This window comes from Kogia breviceps, chromosome 2, assembly GCF_026419965.1.
Source record: "Kogia breviceps isolate mKogBre1 chromosome 2, mKogBre1 haplotype 1, whole genome shotgun sequence".
Classification (NCBI taxonomy): domain Eukaryota; kingdom Metazoa; phylum Chordata; class Mammalia; order Artiodactyla; family Physeteridae; genus Kogia; species Kogia breviceps.
In genome coordinates, this window is record NC_081311.1 from 124,709,573 (window position 1) to 124,731,039 (window position 21,467).

The 21,467-nt window shown below is 38.0% G+C and overlaps 1 non-coding gene across 1 annotated transcript; it reads right to left on the reverse strand.

Annotated features, from left to right (window-relative positions):
• Positions 1 to 11,050: 11,050 nt before the first annotated feature.
• Positions 11,051 to 11,176, reverse strand: LOC131751736 (U6atac minor spliceosomal RNA). The gene has a single exon (XR_009334297.1). It is a non-coding gene; the product is annotated as a U6atac minor spliceosomal RNA (small nuclear RNA).
• Between the last annotated feature and the right edge of the window lie 10,291 nt (positions 11,177 to 21,467).

A 21,467-nucleotide genomic window follows, 5' to 3' on the forward strand; every position in this document is an offset into this window, starting at 1 on the left:
CATTAATTTTGTATCCTGCTACTTTACCAAATTCATTGATTAGCTCTAGTAGTTTTCTGATCGCATCCTTAGGATTCTCTATGTATAGTATCATGTCATCTGCAAAGAGTGACAGCTTTACTTCTTCTTTTCCGACTTGGATTCCTTTTACTTCCTTTTCTTCTCTGATTGCTGTGGCTAGAACTTCCAAAACTATGTTGAATAAGAGTGGTGAGAGTGGGCAACCTTGTCTTGTTCCTGATCTTAGTGGAAATGGTTTCAGTTTTTCACCATTGAGGACGATGTTGGCTGTGGGTTTGTCATATATGGCCTTTATTGTGTTGAGGAAAGTTCCCTCTATGCCTACTTTCTGCAGGGTTTTTGTCACAAATCGGTGTTGAATTTTGTCAAAACTTTCTCTGCATCTATTGAGATGATCATGATTTTTCTCCTTCAGTTTGTTGATATGGTGTATCACATTGATTGATTTGCATATATTGAAGAATCCTTGCATTCCTGGGATAAACTCCACTTGATCATGGTGTATGATCCTTTTAATGTGCTGTTGGATTCTGTTTGCTAGTATTTTGTTGAGGATTTTTGCATCTATGTTCATCAGTGATATTGGTCTGTAGTTTTCTTTTGTTGTGACGTCTTTGTCTGGTTTTGGTATCAGGGTGATGGTGGCCTCATAGAATGAGTTTTGGAGTGTTCCTCCCTCTGGTATATTTTGGAAGAGTTTGAGAAGGATAGGTGTTAGCTCTTCTCTAAATGTTTGATAGAATTTGCCTGTGAAGCCATCTGGTCCTGGGCTTTTGTTTGTTGGAAGATTTTTCATCACAGTTTCCATTTCAGTGCTTGTGATTGGTCTGTTCATATTTTCTATTTCTTCCTGGTTCAGTCTCAGCAGGTTGTGCATTTCTAAGAATTTGTCCATTTCTTCCAGGTTGTCCATTTTATTGGCATACAGTTGCTTGTAGTAATCTCTAATAATCTTTTGTATTTCCGCAGTGTCCATTGTTACTTCTCCTTTTTCATTTCAATTTCTATTGATTTGAGTCTTCTCCCTTTTTTTCTTGATGAGTCTGGCTAGTGGTTTATCAATTTTGTTTATCTTTTCAAAGAACCAGCTTATAGTTGTATTGATCTTTGCTGTTGTTTCCTTCATTTCTTTTTCATTTATTTCTGATCTGATCTTTATGATTCCTTTCCTTCTGCTAAATTTGGGGGTTTTTTGTTCTTCTTTCTCTAGTTGCTTTAGATGCAAGATTAGGTTGTTTATTTGAGATGTTTCCTGTTTCTTAAGGTAGGATTGTATTGCTATAAACTTCCCTCTTATAACTGCTTTTGCTGCATCCCATAGGATTTGGGTAGTTGTGTCTCCATTGTCATTTGTTTCTAAGTATTTTTTGATTTCCTCTTTCATTTCTTCAGTAATCACTTCGTTATTAAGTAGTGTATTGTTTAGCCTCCATGTGTTTGTATTTTTTACAGATCTTTTCCTGTAATTGATATCTAGTCTCATAGCATTGTGTTTGGAGAAGATACTTGATATGATTTCAGTTATCTTACATTTACCAAGGTGAGATTTGTGACCCAAGATATGATCTATCCTGGAGAATGTTCCATGAGCACCTGAGAAAAATGTGTATTCTGTTTTTGGATGGAATGTCCTATAAATATCAATTAAGCCCATCTTGTTTAATGTATCATTTAAAACGTGTTTCCTTATTTATTTTCATTTTGGATGATCTGTCCATTGGTGAAAGTGGGGTGTTAACGTCCCCTACTATGATTGTGTTACTGTCGATTTCCCCTTTATGTCTGTTAGTATTTGCCTTAGGTATTGAGGTGCTCCTATATTGGGTGCATAAATATTTACAATTTTTATATCTTCTTCATGGATTGATCCCTTGATCATTATGTAGTGTCCTTCTTTGTCCCTTGTAATAGTCTTTATTTTAAAGTCTATTTTGTATGATATGAGAATTCCTACTCCAGCTTTCTTCTGATTTCCATTTACATGGAATATCTTTTTCCATCCCCTCACTTTCAGTCTGTATGTGTCCCTAGGTCTGAAGTGGGTTTCTTGTAGACAGCATATATATGGGTCTTGTTTTTGTATCCATTCAGCCAGTCTGTATCTTTTGGTGAGAGCATTTAATCCATTTACATTTAAGGTAATTATTGATATATATGTTCCTATTACCATTTACTTAATTGTTTTGTGTTTGTTCTTGTAGGTCTTATCCTTCTCTTGTGTTTGTTGCCTAAAGAAGTTAGTTTAGCATTCGTTGTAAAGCTGGTTTGGTGGTCCTGAACTCTCTCAGCTTTTGCTTGTCTGTAAAGGTTTTAATTTCTCTATAAAATCTGAATGAGATCCTTGCTGGGTAGAGTAATCTTGGTTGTAGGTTTTTCTCCTTCATCACTTTAAATATGCCCTGCCACTGCCTTCTGGCTTGCAGAGTTTCCACTGAATGATCAGCTGTTAACCTTATAGGGATTCCCTTGTGGGTTATTTGTTGTTTTTCCCTTGCTGCTTTTTTTTTTTTTTTTTTTTTTGCGCTATGCGGGCCTATCACTGTTGTGTCCTCTCCCACTGTGGAGCACAGGCTCCGGACGCACAGGCCTAGCAGCCATGGCTCACAGGCCCACCCACTCTGTGGCATGTGGGATCCTCCCATGTCCCCTGCATCGGCAGGTGGACTCTCAACCATTCTGCCACCAGGGAAGCCCTTCCTTGCTGCTTTTTATATGTTTTCTTTGTATTTAATTTTTGATAGTTTGATAAATATGTGTCTTGGCATGTTTCTCCTTGGATTTATCCTGTATGGGACTCTCTGTGCTTCCTGGACTTGATTAACTATTTCCTTTCCCATATTAGGGAAGTTTTCAACTATAATCTCTTCAAATATCTTCTCAGTGCCTTTCTTTTTCTCTTCTTCTTCTGAGACTGCCTATAATTCGAATGTTGGTGCATTTAATGTTGTCCCAGAGGTCTCTGAGACTGTCCTCAGTTCTTTTCATTCATTTTTCTTTCTTCTGCTCTGCAGTAGTGATTTCCACTGTTTTATCTTCCAGGTCACTTATCCGTTCTTCTGCCCCAGTTATTCTGCTATTGATCCCATCTAGAGTATTTTTAATTTCATTTATTGTGTTGCCCATCGTTGCTTACTTCCTCTTTATTTCTTCTAGGTCCTTGTTAAATCTTTCTTGCATTTTGTCTATTCTATTTCCAAGATTTTGCATCATCTTTACTATCATTATTCTGAATTCTTTATCATGTACACTGCCTGTTTCCTCTTCATTTGTTAGGTCTGGTGGGTTTTTACCTTGCTCCTTCATCTGCTGTGTTTTTCTCTCTTTTCCTTTTGCTTATCTTACTGTGTTTGGGGTCTCCTTTTTGCAGGCTGCAGGTTCATAGATCCCGTTGTTTTTGGTGTCTGTCCCCAGTGGCTAAGGTTGGTTCAGTGGGTTGAGTAGGTTTCCTGGTTGAGGGGACTAGTGCCTGTGTTCTGGTGGATGAGGCTGGATCTTGTCTTTCTAGTGGGTAGGTCCACGTCTGGTGGTGTGTTTGGGGGTGTCTGTAGCCTTATTATGATTTTAGGCAGCCTCTCTGCTAATGGATGGGGCTGTAGTCCTGTCTTGCTAGTTGTTGGGCATAGGGTGTCCAGCACTGTAGCTCGCTGGTCATTGAGTGAAGCTGGGTCTTGGTGTTGAGATGGACATCTCTGGGAGATTTTCGCTGTTTGATATTACATGGAGCTGAGAGGTCTCTTGTGGACCAGTGTCCTGAAGTTGGTTCTCCCACCTCAGAGACACAGCACTGACACCTGTATGGAGCAACAAGAACCTTTAATCCACATGGCTCAGAATAAAAGGGAGAAAAAATAGAAAGGAAAGAAAGAAAGGAAGGAAGGAAGAAAGGAAGGAAGGAAGGAGGAAGAAAGAAGGAAGCAAGGAAGGAAGCAAGAAAGGAAGGAAGGGAGGAAAGAAGGAAGGAAGAAAGAAAGGAAAGAAGGGAGGAAGGAATGGAGGAAGAAAGAAAGGAAGGAAAGAGGAAGGAAGGGATGAAGGAAGGGATGAAGAAAGAAAGGAAGGAGGGAAGCAAGAAAGGAAGGAAGGAAGGAAGGGAGGAAGGAAGAAAGGAAGGAAGGAAGGAAGGGAGGAAGGAAGATAGAAAGGAAGAAAGGAAGAAAGAAAGAAGATAAAATAAGGTAAAATAAAGTTATTAAAATAAATAATAATTAGTAAGAAGAAAAATTTTTTAAAGTAACACAAACAAACAAAAGGGACGGTCAGAACCCTAGGACAAATGGTGAAAGCAAAGCTATACAGACAAAATCTCACACTGCAACAAACACATACACACTCACAAAAAGAGAAAAAGGGGAAAATAATAATATATCTTGCTCCCAAAGTCCACCTCCTCAACTTGGGATGATTCGCTGTCTATTCAGGTATTCCACAGATGCAGGGCACTTCAAGTTGATTGTGGAGATTTAATCCACTGCTTCTGAGGCTGCTGGGAGAGACCTCCCCCTCTCCTCTTTGCACAGCTCCTGTGGTTCAGCTTTGGACTTGGCCCCGCCTGCACGTAGGTCACTCGAGGGCATCTGCTCTTCGCTCAGCCAGGATGGGGTTAAAGGAGCAGCTGATTCAGGGGCTCTGGCTCAGGCTGTGGGGAAGGAGGGCTATGGATGCGGGGCGAGCCTGCGGTGGCACAGGCCGGCGTGACGTTGCAACAGCCCGAGGCGCACAGTGTGTTCTCCTGGGGAAGTTGTTCCTGGATCCCAGGACACTGGCCGTGGCGAGCTGCACAGGCTCCTGGGAGAGGAGGTGTGGAAAGTGACCTGTGCTCGCACACAGGCTTCTTGGCGGCAGCAGCAGCCCTAGCGTCTCATGCCCGTCTCTGGTGTCCGCGCTGATAGCCGCGGCTCACACCAGTTTCTGGAGCTCCTTTAAGTGGCGTGCTTAATCCCTTCTCCTCTCGTACCAGGAAAAAAAGAGGCAAGAAAAAGTCTCTTGTCTCTTTGGCAGCTCTGGGCCCATCTCTGGAGCCTCCTTTAAGCGGCGCGCTAAATCCTCTCTCCTCATGCCCCAGGAAGCAAAGAGGAAAGAAAAGGTCTCTTGCCTCTTCAGCAGCTCCAAACTTCTCCCGGACTCCCTCCCGGCTAGCTGTGGCGTACTAACCCCTTCAGGCTGTGTTCACGCCGCCAACCCCAGACCTCTCCCGGCTTCCGACGGAAGCCCGAGCCTCATCTCCCAGCCCCCGCCCGTCCTGGTTGGTGAGCAGACAAGCCTCTCGGGCTGGTGAGTGCTGGTCGACACAGATCCTCTGTGCGGGCATCTCTCCACTTCGCCCTCCGCACCCTGTTACGATGCTCTCTTCCGTGGCTCTGAAGCTTCCCCCTGTGCCTCCCGCAGTCTCCGCCCTCGACGGGGCTTCTAGTGTGTGGAAACCTTTCCTCCTTCGCAGCTCCCTCCCACTGGTGCAGGTCCCATCCCTATTCTTTTGTCTCTGTTCATTCTTTTTTCTTTTGCCCTACCCAGGTACGTGGGGAGTTTCTTGCCTTTTGGAAGGTCTGAGGTCTTCTGCCAGCTTTCAGTGGGTGTTCTATAGGAGCAGTTCCACGTGTAGGTGTATTTCTGATGTATCTGTGGGGAAGAAGGTGATCTCCGCGTCTTACTCTTCCGCCATCTTCTCTTTCCCTCTGTCTGCAGTGATGTCTTTTGACATGATATTTCTAGAGGAATTTTTAAAAGAAAGACATGTTCAATGCACATGCCATTACCTTTCCCATTGTTACTTAAACTTTTTTTTGACATATCCTAAATTGTAGATTGCAACAAAAAAAACCTTAGCTAGTAATGTGTCAAAATTTTAAGGCCATGGTGTCAAAGCGTTGCTGGATTGCTCAGCTTTTAGAAGCCAAACATCCTGTCTTTCTCAGACACAGTCTGCTTCCTTATCACTATTCTTCCAGTCAATTATCTAATTTCATTTAATTTGCTTTTCTAACTCACAGAATAGCTACTTCCTTTATCTGAAGGAGAAAAAAAAATTAAGAAATATATAAATATTCATATCAGGCCTTTGAAAACATTAAAAAAAGAAAAGCTTGCTTTTTTTGTACTCCTTTCCTCAATTTTCTTTGTTGATACTACAATCTCTCTCTCTCTCTTTTTCTCTCTCTCTATATATACAAACATATATATAAATATTTATTTTTTATTTATATATATACGCACACTCACATATATATGTATATATATGTATATATAAATATATATTTGCAAAAGATGCTCTTGTTTTAATCACAGTCTTGGACAAAATTGGACTGGTGGCTTTAGGCCACTAATTATTTCAAACACAACATTTCTTTCATAAAAGAGTGCATCCTTGTAATGGACAAAATATTTTTAAAAAGTCAAAATGTCTTAAATATAAAATATTGTGTTTCTATGTCTGACTGAAAGTTTTTACTTAAATATACTCAACAAATGTATATTGACTGAAATTTACTCTATACTCTAAAGATTATGAAAATCCATCTCTGTATGTATGTTTATAAACATACATACATATATGTTCACATATAAGCACATATAAAAGACTTTTATTCAAGGCAAATATAATCAAAATGTATTTCTGTGCATACATTTATATGCAATTTTACACACATGCATATTATTTTCTAAGTATTGATATGTCCTTAGAGTTTTTTTTTAATGTTTTAAACACTAAATTCCTAAGGGAGCCTGGCTTTAAAATAGTTCTCTTTGCACATTTATCACAACACCAATATATGTAATAAATGATTTTTAATGTCAATTCTTGAGGTTAAGCCTCAAGATTAGATCCATAATTGAGTCAATAAAACATTTTTACTTTCATGCTAGATTGTTGTAGTTTAATTTTATCTCTAGGAAAATAGTATATACAAAACTAATTTTAATCTTAAGTCTTATTCCACTGTATGACCTAAAATTTAAATTCATAAGCTGTAATGTCAACACTAAGAAAACACATTTGGCATAGAGTGATTTTAATAGCAGCCTAGGAGATTTGATAACATTAGAACATGAGGAAGTTAAATTACCCAGAGCAGAAAACGATGCATCGCTTGTTAGATCAAACCTTTTCTCCAGCTGAAAATTCACAAAGGGAAAATGAAGTGTATGAAGAAGACTGATTCTCAGCAACATTGATGGTAGACCTGTCAGAGTGACAATAAAGACTCAACGATTCTGAAGACACAAAGACAATAGCTGTAGCTGTTTAAACCTAGCCAGAAGACACAGGATGAGAACAAAAGGTGACTATTATTTCATCCCAGGAGATTAGAACCATTTCATCTGTGGATAGTAGATATCCAGGGACTGTAAGTCAGCAGATCAGTATTTATGGTCTGTTGCAATGGTCAGTAAGTAACATTTTATAGAGTTAAACTCACAAATGCTAAGATTGATCAGGCGTGTGACACACATGGACATTACTCTTGGAATAATTAGCAGTCACCTGCAATTTAAAATGGAGTTTCACAGGAGACCATAAAATAGATGTAAATGCTATGAGCACTTACATGATAAAGTTTTCATTGCTAACGTGATGATTAAATCAGACAATGAACAAAAGCCTTGGCTGTGCTAGTTATCTGGCTAATAAATTCTAGTCAGTCTCAAGTAACAACCATAACCTTAAGGTTCTACTGTCTCCTAGGGTCTCTTAGGCATATTGGTTTGTATTGAGTGGGAAGCAGGAAAACTGCAGTTTTCCCAGAGGTTTTAGCTCATGGCATGGGAAAGCATAACATCCCTGTTAGGTGATGGATTTTTGTGCCACTCTCCCTATCTAGGAATTAAGATCTATCCTGGGTGTGGTTGACCCCATATTTATTGGAAAATCTAACCCGGGCATCAAAGGGGCTTTGCCCACGAGTATTCTGGCTTTAAAAACAAAAAGACATGGAAGATTTTTTTTCTAGCACAGAATTCCATATTTTTATTTGCTAATACAGGCTTCCAAGTCTTATGGCTTTCTATTTACAATTAAGATGATTACAAAACATATTGTTAAGGCATCAGTAGAAGTGAGGTCAATCAGATACAGAAAGTCATATTTCTTTCAGAGGAACAGTATGGGGAGGGAATATGTTACTGTTCTGACTGTAATGTTATTTTGAATAATTTTTTATTTTTAATTTATAAAATAACCACATGTTAAAAATGATCTGTAAGGCATAATACAGAGATGATGGAGAATATACTTTGAGACAAGGAATAGAACGGCACTGATGCTTTCCTTTTTATTCTTTACAGGATTTTACATAATTCATTGATTTTAAGTGAATTGTAACTTACCTCCGTCTTTGTGATTTCTTGGGATAGGGAAAGCATCCTATCTAGAGCACCCAGGGAAAACTCCCATGAATTTTAGCTTAGCTCAGACACTCAAATTTAATTTTTGATATTTTCTCACCTCTTCAGGGAAACAAAGTTTCATAGTCACATGAAACACAGAATGGGCGGTAAAATGAACCATTTAGGTGAATCCTAACTGTTTTCTGCAAAGTAAGCCATCTCTACAGAGTACCTGAGTCGTCTATAAGTTATTTCATTTTGTAGAAAATTTCATGGTTACAGAGCAATTTCTGGAATAGTCAACTTGAACAAATGCTTTCTAGCAGCAAACAAATTCATTTGACCAAAAAAAGTGCTGCTAGAGATAAGCCACACCATCTTGTTTCCAGTTCTCATTGGAGAACTGAGTGAATAATCCATAGGCCCACCTAGAAACTCAGCTTTAGCTGAGAGACTCCAACATATCCACTGATACACCAGGTAATAGAACCAAGACAATGAAGTATGGACAGTCAGTTTTTCGCTAGAAAAATCTAAACTTAAGTGGACAACTGATGCAGGAGGACTGAGAGGGTACAGAAAGAACCATGAATTTTAAAAGACAATACAGAGAAAAATAAAACAAAAATTTATTTTTTCTGGTTTTATTGAGATATAATCACATAATGTATTAGTTTAAGTTGTTCAACATCATTATTTGATATACATATATATTGCTAAATGTTTACCACATAAGTTTAATTAACGTCTATCACCTCATACACCTTGCAAGTTTTTCTTGTAATGAGTACTTTTAAGATCTAAACTTAGAAAACTTCAAATATACAATACAATATTGCTAACTATAGTCACCATGCTATATATTACATCCCCAGAACTTATTTATCCTATAACTGGATTTTGTACTTTTTGAGCACCTTCATATATTTCTCCCACCTACCCCCTGCCTCTGGCAACCATCAGCTTGTTCACTTTTTCTGTGAGTTTAATTTTTCAGATTCCACATGTAAGTGAGATCAACGATATTTGTTTATCTCTAGATTATTTCATTCAACATAATACCCTCAAGGTCCATCCATGTTGTTGCAAACGGCAGAACTCCTTCCTTATTATGGCTGAATAATATTCCATTGCATACATATATATACCACAATTTTTTAATCTATTCACGTATCAATAGATAGTTGTTTCCATGCTGTGACTACAGTAAATAATACTGCAGTGAACATGGGGGAGCAGAAAACTCTTTGAGATAGTGATTTTATTTCCTTTGGCTATATACCCAGAAGTGGAATTGCTAGATCATGTGGTATTTTTAACTTTTTGAGTAACCTCTATACTGTTTTTCCTACTGGCTGCATCATGTTACATCCCAATCAACAGTGCACAAGGGTTTCCACTTCTCCACATCCTAACCAGCACTTGCTATGTCTTGTCTTTTTGATGATAGCTATTCCTACAAGTATAAGGTAATATTTCATTATGGTTTTGATTTGCATTCTGGGATGATTAGTGATGTTGAGCTCTTTTCATGTACCTGTTGGCCATTTGCATGTCTTATTTGGAAAAATGTTTATTCAAATCCTCTGCCCATGGTTTAAATCAGATTGCTTGGGGTTTTTTGCTGTTGAGTTTTCTGAGTTCCTTATATACTAACCCCTTGCCAGATGTATAATTTGCAGATATTTCTCCCATTTCATATGTTGCCTTTGCATTTTGTTGATGGTTTCCTTTGTTGTGCAGAAGGTTTTTAGTTTGATGTCATCCCATATGTTTATTTTTTATTTTATTATCTCTGTTTTTGGTGTCTAAGCCTAAAAAGTCATTGCTAGCACTGATAACAAGGAATTTACCTCTGTTTTCTTCTAGGATTTTTATGGCTTCAATTCTTATATTCAAGTCTTTAATCCATTTTAAGTTGATTTTGTGTATGGTGTAAGATAAGGATCCAATAACATTCCTTTACATGTGGCTGTCCAGTTTTCCCAACACCATTTATTGAAGAGATTATTCTTTCCCAATTGTATATTCTTGGCTACTTTGTTGAAAATTAATTGACCGTATTTTATGGATTTCTTTTTGGACTCTGTATTCTGTCCCATTGATCTATGTGTCTGTTTTTTTAAATTCAAGTATAGTTTTTTACAATATTATATTAGTTTTAGATATATAACATAGTGATATATTTTTATAGATTATACTTCATATAATGTTATAAAATATTTCCTATATTCCCAGTGATGTATATTACATCATTTATCTTATTTTAGACCTAGTAATTTGTACCTCTTAATCCCCTTCCCCAATCTAGCTTCTTCCCCCACCCCTCTTTCCAGTGGTAAACACTAGTTTGTTCTCTGTATCTGTGAGTCTGTTTCTGTTTTGTTATATTCGTTCATTTGTTTTATTTTTTTGATTCCACATATAAGTGAAAACATACAGTATTTGTCTTTCTCTGTATGACAGTTCACTAAGCATAATATCCTCTAGGTCCAGATATGTTGTTGCCAATGGCAAAATTTTATTCTTTTTTATGGCTGAGCAATATTCCATTGTATGTATGTATATGTTTGTGTTTATATATATAATCTTCTTTATTCATCTGTTGATACAAACTTAGGTTGCTTCCATATATTGGCTATTGTAAATAATGCTGCCATAAACATTGCTGTGCATATATCTTTTCCAATTAGTGTTTTTGTTTCTTCAAAAACAGTGGTTAGAGGTCATGAAGTAGGTGGTAATGCCTTAACCACATGAATATTGTCAGGCCTGAGAGGCTATGCCATTCTTGTCAGGGGCAGTGCTAATCTTCTTTCCTTTTATACAACACTCTGTTTGTCTGTTTTTATGCCAATATCATACTGTTTTGATTACTATAGTTTTATAACATAATTTGAAATCAGGAAGTGTGATGCCTCTTGCTTTGTTTTTTTTCAAGGTTTCTTTAGCTATTTGGTGTGTTTTGTGGTTCCATAAGCTTTAAGATTACTTTTTTTTCAATTTCTGTGAAAAATCCTGTTGGAATTTTGTTAGGGATTGCATTGAATCTGTAGATTGCTTTGAGTAATATGGGCATTTTGATAATGTTATGAACATGGGATATCTTTCCATTTATTTGTGTCTTCTTCAATTTCTTTTATTAATGTCTTACAGTTTTAAATAAACAGATTTTTCATCTCCTTGGTTAAATTTATTTCTAGACATTTTATTCTTTTTGATGCAATTGTAAATGGGATAATTTTCTTAATTTCTCTTTTTGATAGTTGTTAGAGTATAGAAACACAACTGATTTTTGTATATTGATTTTGTATCCTGCAACTTTACTGAAATCATTTATTAGTTCCAGTAGTTTTTAGTGGAGTCTTTATGGTTTTCTGTATATAATATCATGTTATCTGCAAATAGAGACAGTTTTACTTCTTCCTCTCCAATTGGATGCCTTTTTTTTTTTTGTTTTTCTTGCCTAATTGCTTTGACTAGGACTTCCAGTACTATGTTGAATCAAAGTGGCAAGAGTGGGCATCCTTGTCTTATTCCTTTTCTTAGAGGAAAAGCTTTCAGCTCTTCACCATTTAGTATCATGTTAGCTGTAGGCTTGTCATATATGGCCTTTATTATGTTGACGTATGTCCCTCTATACCCACTTTGCTGAGAGTTTTTATGATGAATGGATGTTGAGTTTCATCAAATACTTTTTCTGCATCTGTTGAGATGTTCATATGATTTTTATCCTTCATTGCCTATGGTGATATATCACATTGATTGATTTACAGATATTAAACCATCCTTGTATCCCTGGAATAAATCCTACTTGATCATGTTGTATGATCCTTTTAATGTGCTGTTGAATTTGGACCGCTAATATTTTGTTGAGGATTTTTGCATCTGTGTTCATGAGGGATATTGGCCTATAATTTTCTTTTCTTGTGGAATCCTTTTCTGGCTTTGGACAGGGTAATGCTGGCCTAATAAGATGAGTTTGGAAGTATTCCCTCCTCTTCAGTTTTTTAGAAGAGTTTGGAAGATTTGGTATTAGTTCTTCTTTAAATGTTCAGTAGAAGTCACCAGTGAAGGCATTTTGATCCTGGAATTTTCTTTGTCAGTAGTTTTTGGTTACTAAATCAATCTCCTTACTGGAAATTTGTCTTTTCAGATTTTTTGTTATTACTTTCTGATTTCAATCTTGATAGATTGTATGTTTCTAGGAATGTATCCATTTCTTCTAGATTGTCCACTTTGTTGGTGTATACTTCATCTATGATTTTTTATATTTCTGTGATATAAATTGTATTGTCTCTACTTTCATTTCTAATTTTATCTATTTTAGCTCCCCCTCCCCTGCTTTGGTGAATCTAGCTAAAGGTTTGTCAGTTTTTTCAAAAAAAACAGGTCTTAGTTTCACTGATCTTTTCTATTGTCTTTTCAGCCTCTATTTCATTAATTTCCACTCTGATTTTTTATGTGCTTCTTTATACTATCTTTGGGCTTTGTTTCTTCTTCTTTTTCTACTTCCTTGAGGGGTGAAGTTAGGTTTTTAATTTTAGCTCTTTCTTTTTTCTTAATGTAGGCCTTTACTGTTACAAACTTCTCTCTTAGAACTGCTTTTGTTGCATCCCATAATTTTTGGTATGTTGTGTTTCCATGTTCATTTGTCTCAAGACATTTTTTGATATCTCTGTTTTGATTTTTTTCTTTGACCTATTAGTTGTTCATGTTGTTTAATCTCCACATATTTGTGAACATTCTACTTTTGTTTTTGTAATTGATTTCTAGTTTCATATCATTGTGTTTGGGAAAAAAATGCTTAATATTATTTCAATCTTTTTAAATTGACTTGTTTTATGGCCTGGCATAGGATCTATCATGGAAAATGTTCCATGTGTGCCTGAGAAGAATGTGTATACTGCTGCTGTTGGGTGGATGTTTTATAAATATCTCTTAAGTCTGTCTGGTCTAACATGCAGTTTAAGTCTAATGTTTTCTTATTGCTTTTCTTTTTGGATGATGTACCCATCATTTAAAGTGGGGTATTGAAGTCCCCTACTAGTATTGTATTATTGTCTATTTCTCTCTTTAGGTCTGTTAATATTTGCTTTATATATCTAGTTGTGTCTATGTGGGGTGCATAAATATTTACAAATGTTATATCCTCTTATTGGATTAACCCCTTTAGCAATATATAATGACCTTTTTGCTTTTAATGTTGTCCCAGAGATCTCTGAGACTGTCCTCAGTTCTTTTCATTCTTTTTTTCTTTATTCTGCTCTGCAGTAGTTATTTTCACTATTTTATCTTCCAGGTCACTTATCTGTTCTTCTGCCTCAGTTATTCTGCTATTGATCCCATCTAGAGTATTTTTAATTTCATTTATTGTGTTGTTCATCATTGCTTGTTTCGTCTTTAGTTCTTCTAGGTCTTTGTTAAATGTTTCTTGCATTTTCTCTATTCTATTTCCAAGATTTTGGATCATCTTTACTATCATTATTCTGAATCCTTTATCATGTACACTGCCTGTTTCCTCTTCATTTGTTAGGTCTGGTGGGTTTTTACCTTGCTCCTTCATCTGCTGTGTGTTTTTCTGTCTTTTCCTTTTGCTTATCTTACTGTGTTTGGGGTCTCCTTTTTGCAGGCTGCAGGTTCATAGATCCCATTGTTTTTGGTGCCTGTCCCCAGTGGCTAAGGTTGGTTCAGTGGGTTGAGTAGGTTTCCTGGTTGAGGGGACTAGTGCCTGTGTTCTGGTGGATGAGGCTGGATCTTGTCTTTCTGGTGGGTAGGTTCACGTCTGGTGGTGTGTTTTGGGATGTCTGTAGCCTTATTATGATTTTAGGCAGCTTCTCTGCTAATGGATGGGGCTGTGTTCCTGTCTTGCTAGTAGTTTGGAATAGGGTGTCCAGCACTGTAGCTTTCTGGTCGTTGAGTAAAGCTGGGTCTTGGTGTTGAGATGGAGATCTCTGGGAGATTTTCGCCATTTGATAGTATGTGGAGCTGGGAGGTCTCTTGTGGACCAGTGTTCTGAAGTTGGTTCTCCCACCTCAGAGGCACAGCCCTGACACCTGGCTGGAGCACCAAGAGCCTTTAATCCACATGGCTCAGAATAAAAGGGAGGAAAAAAATAGAAAGAAAGAGAGAAAGAGAGAGAGAGAAAGAAAGAAAGAAAGGGAAAGAAGGGAGGGAGGGAGGGAGGAAAGAGGATAAAATAAAGTAGGATAAAATAAAGTAAAGTTATTAAAATAAAAAATAAACATAATTATCAAGAAGAACAATTTTTTAAAGTAAAAAAAAAACAAAAACAAAAACAAAAACCGGGACGGTCAGAACCCTAGGACAAATGGTGATGAAAGCAAAGCTATACAGACAAAATCTCACACAGAAGCAAACACATACACACTCACAAAAAGAGAAAAGGGGAAAAAAATAATATATCTTGCTCCCAAAGTCCACCTCCTCAATTTGGGATGATTTGTTGTCTGTTCAGGTATTCCACAGATGCAGGGTACATCAAATTGATTGTGGAGCTTTAATCTGCTGCTTTCTGAGGCTGCTGGGAGAGATTTCCTTTTCTATTCTTTCTTGGCACAGCTCCTGGGTTTCAGCTTTGGATTTGGCCCCGCTTCTGCATGTAGGTCACCTGAGGGCATCTGCTCTTCGCTCAGACAGGACGGGGTTAAATGAGCAGCTGATTCAGGAACTCTGGCTCACTCAGGCCGCGGGGGGAGGGAGAGAGGTACGATGCGGGGCAAGCCTGTGGTAGCAGAGGCCGGCGTGACGTTGCACCAGCCTGAGGCATGCCGTGCGTTCTCCCGGGGAAGTTGTCCCTGGATCCTGGGACCCTGGCAGTGGCGGGCTGCATAGGCTCCCAGGAGAGGAGATGTGGAGAGTGACCAGTGCTCGCACACAGGCTTCTTGGTGGCTGCAGCAGCAGCCTTACCGTCTCATGCCCGTCTCTGGGGTCCGCGCTGATAGCCGCAGCTCGCGCCCGTTTCTGGAGCTCCTTTACGCGGTGCGCTTAATCCCCTCTCCTCGCGCACTAGGAAAAAAAGAGGCAAGAAAAAGTCTCTTGTCTCTCCGGCAGCCTCAGACTTCTCCCGGACTCCCTCCCGGCTAGCCGTGGTGCACTAACCCCTTCAGGCTGTGTTCATGCAGCCCACCCCAGTCCTCTCCTGGCTTCTGACTGAAGCCTGAGCCTCAGCTCCCAGCCCCCGCCGGTCCGGTCGGGTGAGCTGACAAGCCTCTTGGGCTGGTGAGTGCCAACCCTCTGGGCGGAAATCTCTCCACTTTGCCCTCCGCACCCTGTTGCTGCGCTGTCCTCCATGGCTCCGAAGCTTCCCCCCTCCGCCACCCGCAGTCTCCACCCGTGAAGGGGCTTCTAGTGTGTGGAAACCTTTCCTCCTTCACAGCTCCCTCCCACCGTTGCAGATCCCTTCCCTATTCTTTTGTCTCTGTTTATTCTTTATTTTCTTTGCCCTACCTAGGTACATGGAGAGTTTCTTGCCTTTTGGGAGGTCTGAGGTCTTCTGCCAGTGTTCAATGTGTGTTCTATAGGAGCAGTTCCACGTGTAGATGTATTTCTGATGTATCTGTGGGGAGGAAGGTGATCTCCGCGTCTTACTCTTCCGCCATCTTCTGTCTCCCCTGTATCTTTTTTTTGTGTGTGTGTGTGTGTGGTACACGGGCCTCTCACTGTTGTGGCCTCTCCTGTTGCAGAGCACAGGCTCCGGACGCGCAGGCTCAGCGGCCATGGCTCACAGGCCCAGGTGCTCCACGGCATGTGGGATATTCCCAGACTGGGGCACGAACCCGTGTCCCCTGCATCGGCAGGTGGACTCTCAATCACTGCGCCACCAGGGAAGCCCGTCCCCTGTATCTTGGTTATGTTTTTTTAAAGCCCTGTTTGTTATAGTTTATGTTCCGCAGAGTATGTGGAGGAAATAACTTCTTTGGGTTTACACACAAAGTCATAGGATATCTGAAATATGCTTTGGAATATGCTTGCTGAGGTCACGCTCTGGTGGGAAAAACCAGTCAGCTCTGAACTTTGCTCAGTGCCTGGCTGGACTCCCTTTTTGCTTATTATTAGTCTTTGATTTAAAGCATTGTTTTGTCTGATATAAGTTTGGCTATCTCTGCTCCCTTTTGGTTTCCATTTGGAAGAATATCTTTTTCCATCCCTTTACTTTCAGTCTATGTATGTCCTTAAAGTGAAATGAGTATCTTGTAGGAAGCATATATTTGGGTCTTGATTTTTTATCCATTCATCAAATCTTTGTACTTTGATTGAAGAAATAGCCCATTTACATTTAAAGTAATTATTGATAGGTATGTATTACCATTTTGTCAATTGTTTTCTGGCTGTTTTATTTCCTTTCTTCCTTTTTTCTTCCCTTGCTCCCTTACATGGTGCTTTGATGATTTTCTGTAGTGGTATGCTTAGATTCTTTTCTATTTGTCTTTTGTGTACCTACTATAGGTTTTTCTTTGTGGTTACCATGTAGCTTATATAAAACATATTTCTAACAGTTTATTTTAAGCTGATAACAGCTTAACTTCAGATGCATACACAAGGTCTACATTTTAACTCTCCCCCAGTGCATTTCATGTTTTGATGTCACAATTTACATTTTTAGCTTGTGAACTCATTAACAAATTTTTATAGTTATGGTTATTTTTAATACTTTTGTCTTTTAACCTTCATACTAGATTTATAATTTACCCACAACCATTGCACATTAGAGTATTTTGAATTCAACTTCATATTTACCTTTAGCATGAGATTTATACTTTCTTATGTTTTCCTGTTATTAATTAGCATCCTTTTGTTTCTGCTTGAAGAAGTCCCTTTAACATTTCTTGTAAGGTTGTTCTAGTGGTGATGAACTCCTTCAGGTTTTGTCTGTCTGAACAACTCTTTACCTCATTTTAAATTCTGAAGAACAGCTTTTCTGGGTAGAGCCTTCTTGGTTGGTAGGGTTTTTTTTTTCAGCACTTTGAATTTATTCTGTGGTTATTCCCCTTAAATACATTAAAATTTCCTTCCTAACTCAAGAAGCACTCACACCACACTGATACTCTGATCTGGTTGTTACCAGTTGGAAACAATATAAATGAACATCTCTTCTTCTCTCTCCCTAGCCTGTTCTCTCCTTTCTTCTTCCTGGGTGTTGTTTATAAGTATGGACCTCATAGATATTACTGTTGCAGTTGTAACTAGTCTTTTCAAATCTATAATAATAAGGTTAAGGAGAGAATTTATTTCAAAATGTATACAATTATGATTTCTATAGTAGGCATTGTGAAAGAAATTAAGTCATGTGTGGTTTTATACAAAGTTTTGAATATTTAAAGTATAGTACATGAGAAACTTAAAACAGGATCACAATATTTGTATTATCATTTAACCCAGTTAAGGAAAATGATAAATATTTTGACTGCAAAAAAAACACAACACTTTTGTTCGGGCTGTAAAGTTTCTGCTGAAAAATTTGGTGATAGTCTTTTGGGTATTCCCTTGTATATAAAAAGTTGCTTTTCACTTACTGATTTTAAGATTCTCTCCTTGTTTTTAACTTTTGACAATTTAGTTATAATGTGTCTTGGTGAGGTTCTCTTTGGATTTTTCTTTTGAGACTTTCTGCATCTCTTTCTTCCCCCAGGTTAGGGAAGTTTTCAGCCATTATTTCTTTGAATAAGCTTTCTGCCCCATTCTCTTTCTCTTCTCCTTCTGTGACCCCTATAAAGTGACTACTGGTCTACTTATGTTGTCCCATGTGTCACTTGAGGTATTGTCACTCTTTTCTTTTTGCTCTTCTGGATTATTTTCACTGCCCTGTCTTTGCATTCACTAATTCTTTCTTCAACTTGATATAGTCTATTGTTGAACTCCTCCACTGAATTTTTCACTTTAGTTATTGTATTTTTCAGCTCTCTGATTTCTGTTTGGTACACTCTTATATTTTCTATCTCTTAGTCAAAATTCTCACTTTGTTCATGCATTGTTTTCCTGACCTCAGTGAGCATCCTTGTGACCATTATTTTGAACCCTTTATTGGGTAAATCACTTATCTCCATTTTATTAAAGTCTGTTTTTGGTGTTTTATCTTGTTCTTTTATTAGTATCATATCTCTCTGTTTCTTTATTTTCCTTGACTCTCTTGTTGGCTTCTGCACATTAGATAAAACAGTCACCTCTTCCAGTCTTAACAGAAAGGTCTCATGTAGGAGATAAAATTTATTGCTTAGCCCAGTCCAAGTTCTTTGTTGTCTCTCAAACAGTTGTGATTGTCCAGACTACCTTCTTTGTTCTTAGTAGGTCTCAGTAGTGGAGGGCATGCCAAAACCTGTCCATGTCCCAGTGGAGAGGATCTCAGACCTAGGTGTAGGCTGATCAGAAGCCAAAACCTCAGGCAGTAGCTTTTGAAGTAGGCCTGTTTCAGAGAAAGACTGAAGGATGGGCATTTCTGTCTGTCCCCTATGTGCTGAGTTCAAGACATATAGCTGGTTAAGAACTCATCTGTTTGCTACAGTTGTATGAAGCCTGTGAACATAAGCCCCACTGGCCACCAGATCCAGGTGATCAAGATGCATCCCCTGGTAGCAGCTGCAAAAACTAGGGTGCCAGACATGTTATAATTTCCCTCTAAGGAGACACTGGTGTCCTTTTGTAGGCCAGAGGGAAAATGCAGAGGTGGTGCCCCTCACCATGACCCCTGGTCTCCCAAGTCTCTGGGGAGGCTCACAGTCAGCCCCTATATATGTGCTAAATCAGAAGCCTGACTGTTAAGCAGCAGCTTTTGAAGTACACAAATAGGCCTGTTTTAAGGAAAAACTGGGAGTAGGAGATTTGGTCTGTTCCCTCTATGCTGAGCTCTGGGAGAATAGCCTCAGCAAGGCCTTGTGAGTCCATCAAGAATTGTTTCTTTCCACTATGGTCTTATGGGTCTCATGGATGCAAGCAAGCCCTGTTGGCTTTCAGAGCTAGGTGTTCTGAGGGCCCATCCTCCAGGTGGAAGTTTTAAAAATTGGGGCCCTGTATGTTGGTCCAAACCTTTCACTCTTCAGGAAGAAGCTGGGAATTGGAAGTTCTCTCCTAATTGCATGTTGCTGTGTTAGGGATGGGGTTTATGTTAAGAGTGTGTCTCAGCCTCTCCAACCATTTTGATGTGGGTATTTTCTTGTTTACCCATTGCATATGATATGAGTCTCTCAGCCAGGTTCTAGATTTCTTTCAGAGGGAATTGCTCCATGCGTAGCTGTAGATTTGGTGTGTCAATAGGAGAAAGCAAGTTCAGGAGTCTCCTATGTCACTATCTTGGACCAGAACTCTGAAAATTTATAAAAATCAAAGAAAGGGATTTTGCTGCATCTTATTAGCAAAATAAAAATGGAAATATAACCTTTCAGTAAAAATGCTTTTAAAATTATAGATTTTTTGTGACAAATGCTTAAAAAGAAACAACTTTTGGCACAAAATTACTAATAATAGGACTAACAGCAAAAATGTACACTGTAGTAGTAATAGCAGTTCCGGCAGTAGGATATACTCCAGTCATTCCTGTTTAGGTATATACTTGGTTGCATATAAAGGAATTATTTTGGTTACCTTTTTTCTGAACTATTAAATATTGTTGTCCATATATAAAATTCCTGTCACCCTTCAAGGCCTAATTCCAAATGACACCTCCTCTTTTGCCTTTATTGATCTAATCCAGATCCTTCCCACTTAGAGATCCTTAGGCATCCTCTATGATAGTGTTAAACTTCTTATGTTATAAGTCATTGTTACATGTCTTTGTCTTCCTCATATCTTATGTCAGTCATGTTTATGACCTTTCTTAATGTCTTGTTTGTATCTTCAGTATTGGGCAGTGTATAGGACATTGAGTTGCCCAATAAATGTTCATTAGATTACTAAATAGATTGAAAAAGGACTCTTCTCTAGAATGGCACCTAATTTTTAAAATAATTCTCTTTTTGACTCAGAGTCATTTGATCAGTAAATACTAAGTATCTAGAATTTTCAGGCACTCTGCTACTCTAGTGTGTTTACCATAAGCATCTTTGACTTTTTTCTTACCTTTTCCATTTTTTTTCCATGTTTCTTTCATTGGCAAATACTGAACTGTTCATTTGTCCTTTGTCTTTATTCATATTCTCTTTACAAGCTGGCATAAAATAAGTACCCAAAATGAAAATAGAAGCTAATACTTCTTTTTAAAAATAATTTCCATCTTCTCTCTGTGTGTGTATGTGTCTGTGTATGTTTTACTGTTTTCTCTTGTAATATTCCTAAAGACTGAATCTGCTGTACTTAGAAGTAAGATTCTGAATCTTCTTTATATAAAAGTAAAGCTTGGTGTATAAGAAAAAAGATGTAGAGCCTTCAATTCATTCATTTAACAAAGATATATTGATGACTTACTATTTGTAAGAAACTAGAAGCATGCAAAAGGCCTAGGTTTTATCCTCGGAGATCATTTGATTCCCTGCCTTTCCCTTTTTTTGCAATAATGGAATATGCAGTAATTTTGGTTCCACTTATTTATTTTCTCATTCCTTTGGCCTTCACACATCTCTTCATACATGGAAAATATTTAGAATTTATTGTTTATAAAACTGAGTCCTGGAAGAACTTTGAGTCTCCTTTTTAGCTGTCACTTATAAAGCAAAGCAGAACCTCCAGTTCCTGTAAGGAGAGGGAAGTTTATTCTATGTACCTTTTAGTATCTGTATGTTTATTTGGTGGGAACTCTAAAATATTTGGGAAAGTGCTCAAAATTTCCTGGATATTTGCCAAAATATTTCCAATTCCACTGCATGCTTACAACACAATGCAGAATCAATCAGACATTTTTCAGCTTAGTCAAGAGAATATTTGTAGTTCCTAAGCCATTAATCGCATTCAATTTTCACTTGACTTGATTAATGTTCTATATTGATGACCATCTCAGAAGTAAATACACACTTGCCTAGTTTGGCACATTGTCATTTCTAAGGGATTTTATTTATCTGGGTAAATAATTATTCAGCTATATGCTGTTGAATTTTGAACCATTCGAATACCTGAACAGAGTGTTTTTAAATTAGTCTATTAGAATTGATTATAACTAGTAATGAGTAAAACTCAG